Raw genomic sequence first — 12,065 nt, forward strand, 5'->3', positions numbered from 1 at the left:
ATTGGTGAAATGCCCCAAACATCACTATGAATGACATCAAAACACTTTGTAGCACGACTACCAAAATTAGGAAAAGGAAGAGTTTTACTTTTGCCTAATTTACAAGTAGAACAATCAAAGGAAGTAGCTGAAAATTGATTTTTATTTCCCAATAAACCAGAATTTGATAAATGAGACAACACAGTAGAATTTGGATGTCCTAGACGCTTATGCCAGACCTCAGTTTTATTGGCTATCGAAGTGCAAGCAAAAGATAGAACACGAGGAATGGAAAAACATATAGGAAACAATCTGCCAACTTTAGTCCCCTTCACGATTATCGTCCCCGACACCTGATCCTGCACAAAGCAACCATTACGAGAAAAATTCACATCACAATTGTTATCTACCAATTGGCCAACAGAAATAAGACTAATGGAGAGCTTTGGTGATACAAAAACATTCTTGAAAATTTTAGTAATATCCCCAGCCTTGGTAATGGGCAAACTACTACCATTGGCAACCTGAATTTGTGATGGACCGAGATACTCACGAACATTTTGTAGCATATTAGTTGAGTTGGTCATATGATTTGAAGCACCAGAATCAACAAGCCAAAAATTAGATTTAATATCGTTACCTTGTAGCCCCAAAGCAGAAAAGGCTGACACGGTCATTTGTTGTACCATTTCAGGAGTAAGAACTTGTCCTGCTGCTGGAGAAGCAAATTGGTTGTTAGTTCCAGTTGGAGATGACGTATCAGAAGTGGAACCATTTATCCCAGCTTGAAAAGCATTAGTCCTATGATTTTGAGGACATGTGGGACACTCTTTGATAATATGCCCATGTTGATTACAATAATTGCAGAACTTCTTACCATAATTGCTAGCAATATGACCATATTGCTTGCAACTGTAGCATTGAGTTTTGCTCATATCTCTGCCCTTTCCTTTTCCTTGAGCAGCAAATGCAACAGTGGCAACATTTTCTTTCTAGAAAGTGTTTTGTGTGAGAAGATGCTGCTCTTCACGAAGTAATTCCCTAAAACAGACATCCAAGGAGGGAGACGGGTCATGATTCATCAAGTTAGAGCGAACACTCTCAAAATCAGTTCGCAATTTCATCAAAAACTGATCTCCCTTGCTTTGCTCATGAACTGCCTGAATTATAGAGATTCAGCAGGTATTTTAGCATAAACAATATCGGTAAATTTAGCCCATAAGTTCTGAAATCCAGAATGATAATCTTGAACAGAGAGATCTCCTTGACAATAATTAGCAATTTCATGCTCTAACTGAAAGCGTCTTGCGCTATTGTCTTAGTTGTAAACCTTTTGTAAATAATCTCACATGGCCTTTGCAATCTTGTATGGCTTGAGATTAAAGACAATAAGAGGATCAATTGACCCTAAAATCCATGTCATCACCCGAGCATCTTTGACCTTCCATTGATTTAACTTTGCAGGATTAGTAGGAGCAGGATCACTTCCATCTATATGTCCCCACAATTCTTTTCCAGTGACAAATAGTTGAAACTAAAATTCCCAAGTAATTTTTTTTTTCCAGTGAAACGAACATTAAAGGACTCAAACTGATGTCATGTTTTTGAATACCAAAAATCACAAACCAAATTGAAACGAAAAAAATAGCTTGAATGACCAAGACCAAGAGCCTTAAGTGTTTAGGACTAACTGTTGACCAACAAGAAGACAAAAAAGACTTTCAAAAAAAAAAAAATTGAAAGTAAACCACAGATCAAGGACTCTATGAATCAAAGCGAGGACGCTCCGATACCATGTCAAGAACAGAGAAAAATAAGAGAGAAACTAAAGAATGACTATCTCAATTTGTTGATCTAATACATCAGACTACAAATACACAAGACGAATAAGAGATAAAAGGAAACAAAATATCCTACACTTAATGTAAATCCTACCAAATATTCAACGTAATATTCTCTAGTTAATGCTACATAATATTCTACAGTAAATATAAAATATCTCTAAGTATATTTTCATATATCTAGAGTATCTCTATTTATGTTTCCAATATTCATAATATCATGCTAACACGGACACCTTTACGGTAATAGAAGGAGGAAGCTTTGAGATAACTTCAATTTCTGCTTTGTCAATCTCTATAGTACCCATCTCCGAAATCTTGTGGCCAAGCACGATACCTCCTTCACCATAAAGTGACATTTAAGAACCAATTGAGAATCAAGTTTGTTTCCTCACATCTCTTCAAGATTTGGGCTAGATTGTCCAAGCAATGATCAAAAGAATATCCAACTATGGAAAAGTCGTCCATGAAGATTTTAATGGACTCCTCAACCATGTCGGAAAAAATAGACATCATACACCGTTAGAATATTGCGGGGGCATTGTACAAACCAAAGGGCATCCACTTGAAGGCAAAAGTCCCATAGGGACAACTGAAAGTGGTCTTGTCTTGATCTTTGGGAGCAATGGGATTTGGTTGTACCCCAAATAGTCGTCTAAGAAGCAACAGAAAGCCCTCATTGCAAGCCTATCAAGCCTTTGGTCCATGAAAGGCATTGGGGAGTGATCTCCCTTGGTCCAATGATTTAGCTTCCGGTAATCCATGCGAACTCTCCAACTGGAAACTGTGCGTGTTAGAATCAATTCATTTTTCTCATTATCAACAACAGTTATACCTCCCTTTTTAGGCACATATTGCACCAGATATACCCACGAACTATCTGAGATTGGATAAACCACTCTGGCATCTAACCACTTGATAATTTCTTTCTTGACCACTTCTTGCATGAGAGGATTTAACCTTCTTTGGTGTTCAACACTTGGCACACATTTCTCATTAAGTTGAATTTTGTGAGTACAAATGCTAGGAGAAACTCCTTAGATATCTGCAATAGACCAACCGATGGCCCTCTTAAACCTCCGCAATATCACCAACAACTTCTCAATTTTTGCTTCGGTCAAATGGGCGGAAACAATGACAGGTAAGGTATTGTTTTGACCAAGAAACTCATAGCTCAAGTGTGAAAGGAGAGGTTTGAACTCCAATGTAGGTGGTTCAATGATCGATGGCTTTGTGGGAGGATTTTCTCGGTTTTCTCAGTCAAGATCAAGTTTCTTGGGATTGTAATTGTAAGACCCCTAACCCTACCAAGGCATTTACCGTCTCCTCAAAACCTTCGTAGTTTTCCCCATCATAATTCATCAACACCGCCACCAATACCTCAGTGACATATTCTTGCTCAATTGTAGTCTATACAGCTTCATCAATTGTATCAATCACCGACACCACATTCATATCCGTCGGTTGCTTTATTGATTTGCACACATGGAAAGTGATTTCCTCATTGTTCATTCGGAATTTTAGGTCACCCCTTTCGAATCAGCAAGAGAGAGACCCATGGCTAAGAATGGTCTTCCCAAAATGATGGGGACTTCAAAATCCACTTCACAGTCCAAGATAACAAAATTAGCCAGAAATATGAATCGATCCACCTTTACAAGTACATCAAAAAGGATTCCCACCGGCCTAATTACGGTTCGATCCGCCATTAGTAGCCGCATTGTTGTGGGTCGGGGAGTGCCCAAGCCCAACTTGTTGAATATTGCAAGCGGCATCAAGTTGATGCTTGTACCAAGGTCACACAATGCCTTAGCAAATTTATATACCCAATGGTACATGGAATAGTAAAGGCCCCGAGTCTTCTTTCTTTTGTACTAAAGCCTTTGTGACAATTGAGCTACAATGATGCGTAACATCCACCGTCTCGAAGCTAGTTTGTCTCTTCTTGGTAACAAGGTCTTTCATAAATTTAGCATAGCCCGACATTTGCTCGAGGGCTTCTACCAATGGAATGTTGATTGAGAGTTGTTTTAACTTTTCGATGAACTTGATGAATTTTCCATCATCCGCTTTCTTTGCTAACCTTTGAGGAAACTACTATAAAAAAGATCTTTAGCGACTATTATTTAATGGCAATAAGCTAATTGCCGTTAATCTGTTTTAAAAATTAAAGTAGTACCGACAAATATACATTAGCCAAGAAAAATAAAAACGTCTTTACCGACAACTTAAAAAATATACACCAAAAGAGTCCACTTTTAATTTTATATCTTCCCTCCAAAAGCAAACCCTATATGTTTTCATTTCCCTCTCTTTTCTAATTACACTGGCCCCAATAAAAAACAATCCTCCCTCAAACTCTGAGTCTCATTCTATCAGACAAATCTTTCCATTCGAACACCCATCAATTAGAGAAAGCAAACAGAGTTTGGTCATGAGATTTTAATCTCTCCCATACCCTTCCAACGATTTGTTTTCAATATTTTTTATTGCTTCATAAGTATTAACTGGAAGATTTCGTCCTTTCCTGAGAATGTTTTGTCTTGTAGATTATATTTATCTCATTATCTGTTTACTGAATGTCGAAAATTCTTCCTACAAGGTAAATTTCTATCTGATCTGTTACTTATTATTTTATGGCTTAATGTGTATTCTGGTTTGCTCATGCTCTTTGCTGCGCTTCGAGTAGCATCCGTCTCTGATTCATTTAATTATTTTTCATCAAGTCTGGTTCATTTGTTATTTGCTTCTAGAGGGAAAGCCTATTAGGTGTATGATAAAATGTTTCACATAGATATTGTGTTTGATGTTATTCTTCCTCTAGGCTGGTTAGAAATTAGATACATCTGATTCTTCATTTCTGATTACAAGAAATTCATTCATTACCATTTTGAAAATGGAATAATGTGCCTATTGCAGCGTCAAAACCTACCATGTTAACTGATGCCCAAGGCTTCTTTTGTGTCAAAAAATAAGTCATTGTATCTTCCTACGTTAGCTTGTTGAAAGCAATAGTTTCAAGTCTCAGCATTCTGTTATTCTTTCAACTGCAATGTAAATTACAAGTGTTCAAGTTTAATTAAACCCGTAAAGATGATGTAAATAGCAATATAATTCGATTCCTGATTCAGTGACTCTTCAAAGTTGCACTATTTTGGTAAAGCTTGAGACGGAAGTAGGATTCTCTGCTGCAACTTGATCTTATATTCAATTCTAAACTTCAGTTATAGATAAAGTGTGTTTTTACTGTTGGTAATGGAATTTTATGACTCAGTAATGTGACTATCTCTTATTACGTAGTAATGATACATAAAATACTGTGGTGCTATATGTGTGTCATTGAAACGGAAAACTGAAAATTTAAACAGTAAATTACACAATACTGATGATTATAATAGATGGTAGCTTTTAGTTTCAGAAATTAATACTAATAGATGGCATCTTTTAGTTTCTGAAATTTAAAATCTTTAACTTTGTAATGAATGAGACCTTCTGTTGGATTTCACTAGATTTGAGATAGAACTTTCTAAATGAGTTATTTAGCAATAACCGACACCAACATTGCGACACTACATATATCATTTTAACCTATGCACAACTTTTTTTGAACAGTGATTGGACTGAGACGGAGGATGCATGTTTACTAAGTGATGAACTAAACATTTGTTTTTCATTTCTATATTTTGTTCCTTTCTTGGATCATGTTCGTCTACACATTTGACATAGAGGTGAATATAGTGAAAAGAGTTAGTAATGCCATATATGTACCTTAAGAAATAAAAGGCTATGTATGCCATATATATACTTTGCTTTCTTGATGAGAAATAAAATATATATCGGGCCTTTTCTAATTGTGTAGCCTCTATTTTAATTTTAGAAAATGAAGTAGCACAAGAAATTAAACTGATGGGAACAATCATTCTTGATTATGAGTGTGAAGTGATATATATTATGAGTTTTTGATAAGCCTTCTATGGGTCAGTATTACTTGAAATGCATAAATTATGTGCTCTGTCATTATTTGAATAAGAATATCTAATTCAAGATTGTTAGATTACATAATAGAGTATTGATAGTTCTTGAAATTAGATGAGTTGGGGAGGTGATACTACAGTGAGGCTTTCATGAACATATCTGGAATTTTATCTAATATCATTATATGGCAATCGTTGAATGAACTGCCATTATTTATGGCATTCATAAGTACTAGAAAGTAGGGGTGGATGTTCGGTTCTTCGGTTCGGTTTTATCAAATTTTGATTTGGCTATTTCGGTTTCGGTTTTTTGAAGGTGGACACCGAACACCGAACCAAACTAGTTCGGTTCGGTTCTTTCGGTTTCGGTTTTTTGAAGTTAGGTTCGGTTCGGTTTCGGTTTTTTGAATTTGATTTTTTCGATATGATATTAGAAGCGATTCCATTTACACTATTTCATATTCTCAAAAGCAACAAAATATAAAACTAACAAATTAAAATCAAAATCAAACAAACAGGATATACAATAACAGAAAATCATAACCATAATATAGGATTACTAGGTGTTATATACATACAATAAGAATAATTAAAAAAACATATAAAGGACATACATTAATCCTAAAGACACATTCTAGTCAACTCTTTTTGTTAAGGATATTTGATTTTCTCAACTGAAGTGAAAAATTAGGAATACAAAAGCAAAAGAGAGTTTATTACAATTGAGTTTTTTTGGGTTTAAACTTAATGGGTCTGGACTATTTTAATTTTTTGGGGTAATGTATAAATTTCGGTTCTTCGGTTCGGTTTCATCAAAGTTCAATTCGGCTATTTCGGTTTCGGTTTTTTGAAGGTGAACACCAAACACCGAATCAAATTAGTTCGGTTTGGTTCTTTCGGTTTCGGTTTCTTAAAGTTCGGTTCGATTGGGTCTGGTTTTTCAGTTTTCGGTATTTATGTCCAGCCCTATTAGAAAGTGATTTATTCATGATAAAGAAACATTGAGTAGTGAATTAGATTCATGTCAGAAAGAAGGGAAGTGGTCTTAATGGGCCATGTTATTACAATATGAGTTGAAATTGACCTTATCAGAAAAGAAAAAGGAGTTGAATGGGATGAGGTCACATTTAGGGACTGAATATTACTTTTTAGGTACTGCTAGTATTGAGATAAACAATGCATTGAGTGCCTGCAACTATTGAATGTGAGATAAACAATGTATTGATTGATATTGCATGGGGAAATATGCAAAAGCACAAGATTTTAAAGAAGTATAAGAAAAAAGGAAAAGTTAGTTTTGAAATTAAGATGGACAATTAGTTTCAAATATAATGTCATAGAGCTCTCCTTGTAAGGGAAGTTGACGTAAACTAATCGAAGAGGATAACTGGAATATGAAGTTGAGAATCTTACGAATGACGTAGAAGAAGTATAAGTTTGTGCTAAGTTTTTAGTTTGGAAGCCATGTACATTTGGATTGTACAGTTTTATTTCTTTTGTTGATATTTCTGTTCAGTTGGACAATTATTGGAAATAGGATTAGGCCATTAGCTGAACCAAGAATACTAAGTTGTATAATACTATTTTTTTTATAGTGTCAGTGTATAACTTATTGGTCACTTGTTAATATTGTATTTGCTTCGGAGGTCTTTAGCACATGGAGTGTGGTTAATACAACGGATGGATGGAATCTGTAAACCAGTATCGTTAAGCAATTTACTTCTCTTTCTATACACAGGAAGGTATATGTCACGACCCAAATTACGGATCGTGCGGGCACCTACCTGATTACCTCCTAGTAGGCTAATCCTCACTAACCAACCCATTATTGAAACTCATTTTTCCGTTCAATAATTGATAATCATAAACATTAAGTGAGAACACATAAGTGACACTCTTTATAAAATTAGAGCTTAAAATTTCTCGGGACCTAGTCTAGACGTATACAAGAGCTTCTACAATACCGAGGAATAAACTTAAAATAAAACGACACAACTTTTGCCTTGAAACGAGATGCATAGGAGCTGTAGAAAGATGTCTGCCACTCTGATCTATGAAACCTTCAGCAATAGCTTGAAAATACATCTACACTCGAAAAGGATGTAGCAAGAGTAGTATCAGTACACCACACGTACTGGTAAGTATCATAGGCCGACTATGATTAGTTTACGCAATACAATATAAAATCAATCAGAATAAACAACTAGGTACAGTTGTACACCCTTTTTAAATCCTATCCATACTCAACAGTTCGGACCTAAACATGCTTATATTCCATTACCATGTCAACGCAACACTAGGAAGTAATTAAGGACCAACAGACAACAACAGTTACATTAAAGACAGACTCCTGGACCAGCTAAACCACAACAATTTATAAAGGACATACCCCAGCCTCCATATCAACCGACACTAAGTGGGAACACTAATTCTTACCTTTTTCCTCCTTAATTTAACAGACTCATAATTTGACAATTAGACACAAAAACACGACAGCCCACATCGGACATTAGCTAATAACCACTTATCAACTGCAAGTAAAACTGATAACTGCAAGTAAAACTAAGGGAAAACAATACAACCAATGGCGGTATCTCACCCGTACTCCCCAACTTGATTCACGCTAAATGGAATCACTCCAACACCACCTTCCCTCATGAGTCAATGGAGCCATGAAGTTACACGTAAATACAATCGCTCAACAATAAGGACAAATTAAGTATGAAATAACTAGAATGAGTCACGATTCAATGTAATGCAACCAAGACGAGCATCATCTTTATCACACGAATGGAAGTAAGTAAAATGCAATGCAACCCGAGTTAGTATCGCATCCTTACACACATGCTAGATGGTATTGTTTGTCCAAATAGCAATGACCTGCAGGGGATCTATGGTGTCCACGTACCACTTGCTCCGGAACTGACCACAGATCACGAGCCCTTAACTAGGACACATCATCACCCCCTCTCTCGCCACAATGTGTATCTTACGTAATTCCAGTTCATCAGCAAATATGAAACATGATCAATCAACATTATCAATATCAAGATCATAGGCATCATGCCACAAGTCATAATGTAGACACATGCAATTACTACACGAGTCACCCCGCCCAAAAGTACAACAAGCTCTACAATGATCAACTTAGTATGTATGCGAATCCCCACCTTCTAACTTAATCGCTCTAAGAACATAAACGCAACTCTATCCCCTCAAGCATAACAATTATTCACCTTGGTTCAACTACTCACTCAATGGCAACAAGCCCATGTAATTCAACAATAAATACCAATATATCTAAGGTCCAACCGAACTCCGTGTCCGAAGACCTAATCATGCTTTCTTCCGTCAATTCTATAACATATATACGACCCACTAATCAAAGTCTAACTCAAGTAAATCATAACCTACCTCAAGGCCGAGCAGGTGCCACGAACAATCACGAAGTCTTCATCTCTTGCTTCCAAATCCAGAGACCATGACGGAGAAGTCTAGAAGTAGCACGAATTTCAATAACGAGAGTCAAAATAAATAATGCGCAGAAATCTAGATGCTATAGTTGACTATCCCTGCCTTTATATTCCCAATTCAAGAGCTCCATGTTTGTTATCATCATGGGGTCAAACCTAACGGTGAGGAATTAATTTGTAGAAAAGATAACAAAAGGAAGGATTAGAAAGGTTAACTTGTTGAATTATCTATGCACTTTGCCCAGAATTCTCCCAAGGGATGGCTTAGAAGAAAGTTTGGTGAAAAATTGGGATTAAATCCCGAAATAAAGTACTTAAGCGGAACTATCTCGCATCGACCGCTGTAGCGGTCTTCTGTTCCCTGGGACGTACCTGCTATGGCGGTTCCTCGACCACTGCTACGAAACGCATCCATCGAGCCCCACACCTTTTTGATTCAATTGCCTCGACTATAGTCAAAATTTTGGCGAAATGCAAGTTTCAATAAATGATGAACATGGATGCTATCATACTATACGTACGTAGTACTGAATTAAAAAAAAAAAACACTGAAATACAAAAGGACATGAACCCACAGGTTGGACGGAATCCGTAAAATTAATGATCGACATTCACAAGTTAAATCATCAGATAGTATTTCTATGAATACTCAAATTTCCACAAGCTAAAGGACATTAATTGCCTTTTGTATTTGCCCAGTTCATAAGTTTAAGAATCACCACTTCGACTGTATTAGCTCTCAAAACCCATTGAACAACTAGTGTTTCTTGAACAAATAAGAATAATGCTGGATATAAAAAGGAAAATAAAAACAAAGATACTTGATGGAAGCCTATAATAATAAGTCAATTTTAAGAGAATAATAGTAATTGATTAAAAGATGATCAACTTGACTCCTTTGGGAACTTTTCCTTCAAGTTGTCGCCTAGCCCGACCTCTTACTCTTCGTTCCATTTTGCAGTTTTTCGATGAATATGATGTTAGAATAATGCGAGGATCAATAATGAGTTTCTCAAGTACGAAAGTATTTTAAAAAAGGTAAGTTGTAAGTTCCAAATCATTTGTATCGCCGAGATAACCTCTATATATAACCTCTTTGAGATGTTCATGGGAACATTTCACGTATTTCCTGTAAATGCTTTCCCCCTCCTTATTCTTAGAGAACCTCGCATTATCCCTTTTGAGCTAAAAAGGTAAAAGGGATAATTATATATATAATTGCATTAATTCTCAAACAATGTAAATTCATTACTTTGGCCTCTTGAAGCAGCCTGAATTACAAACATACAAATATTGTCTTAAATTAGTTTGCATAGAGGATAAGATAATAAGATTAAACTAATACCTCGATTGTGAACTTATGGAGATAGCTCCAGAAGTGGAGCAACTTTTAATAGAAATGTACTTCACGCGTTAGTCAAGTCTCAACGAAAGCACTTTGAGATTGTCGAATTTTGGAAAAGAATCATCAAAAGAAGCAAGAACAAGAGGAACATCCTGCAAAGTATATATCCAACAGAAAGAGAGGAGTGAAAATTCAGGGCAACATGTAGAGCTTTCCTTTAATTTGTTTTCAATTGAAAGCATTACCAGTTGAGTGAAATTGGTCGTGATCTTGTGAACAAGTTGAGATACAGATTCACACATAGTGCCTTTGATATCAATTTTATGAACTGAAGTAACATTCTCAAGAATCAAGTTTGTTATTTCCCATCCCCTGTATGTAAAAGAGACAAGATTGACATTACGTATCTCCAGGGAATATATAGGGCAATAACATATCTCCAAATGTTTCCACTTGAAGAAAGGACCAACTATTTTTACATCTTTTAGTAGCTTAGAACATTGAATAGATAACTGTTCAAGAAAGTGACATCTGGAGAGGAAAAAGTTGACCACTTGATTATCAACGTCAACCGCATTTAAAGCTAGCACTTTGAGAGTCTCAAATCCAGAAAGTACTGAAGGGGGAAAGGTGTATAGGATGCCCTCCCTGCAATTGACTGAGAAAACTATTTTAAGGCTTTTGACTTTCTTTGATGATGCAAACTTTATCTACTTATCAATTTCACATTTAAAACTAGTATCAAAAGGAAAAGAGACTAAATTCTTTTGAAGTAAAATCACCCTTGTGAGAATCCAAAACATGATTAATCCAACTCATGTTACTTAATCCTTCCTTTCTGCATAAACTTGGATAAAAGCGTGCGTCCTCGTCAGTAAACTCTGTAACGTTAAAATTGAGACGTGTGACGTACATCCAAAGGTCCCGCCATCGACTTGACAGGCAACTTGTGAGTGCTACTTCTCTCAATGTTAACTGAGAAATAATTGATACAAGACATTCATCTGCTAAGTCTATCCTCCTTCACTACGTGACTCGAATAGCATTTGTTATTTTGCTGAACAAGAGTACAAAGACAAAAGGTCACAATATATATATATATATATTTCAGAATTGAAACATATGGTACTAATATTGTCAAGCGTAACAGAAGGTAAATCAAGATTGAATTTTGTAGAAACATGACAAGAAAGATAAGATTTTGGGGAGAAGAAATCATTAAAAGCATCATCTTTATCTTGGTTGATGTAAATAGTAAGAAGAAAGGAAATATGCACCCTGTTACATGATCAGAATAAATGATTGTTTCACCTTGGTTGTCTTTCTCTGAATGTTATATTGATGTCTTCTACTACGATCTCCTGACATGGGAACTATGTTCATCCTTAATTCTCTCTGCTTGAAATTAAAAACAAAGAGAACTTAAAAATACAGTAAAGAAAATAGAAGAATA

The 12,065-nt window shown here is 35.8% G+C and overlaps 1 long non-coding RNA gene across 1 annotated transcript; it reads left to right on the forward strand.

The window, feature by feature from the left end:
• Nucleotides 1-3,781: 3,781 nt before the first annotated feature.
• On the forward strand, nt 3,782-5,671 carry LOC132604378 (uncharacterized). Its single transcript, XR_009568715.1, has 2 exons — nt 3,782-4,422; nt 5,433-5,671. It is a non-coding gene; the product is annotated as an uncharacterized LOC132604378 (long non-coding RNA).
• Nucleotides 5,672-12,065: the final 6,394 nt, after the last annotated feature.

This window comes from Lycium barbarum, chromosome 1 (genome assembly GCF_019175385.1).
Source record: "Lycium barbarum isolate Lr01 chromosome 1, ASM1917538v2, whole genome shotgun sequence".
In the NCBI taxonomy this organism is placed as follows: Eukaryota; Viridiplantae; Streptophyta; class Magnoliopsida; order Solanales; family Solanaceae; genus Lycium; species Lycium barbarum.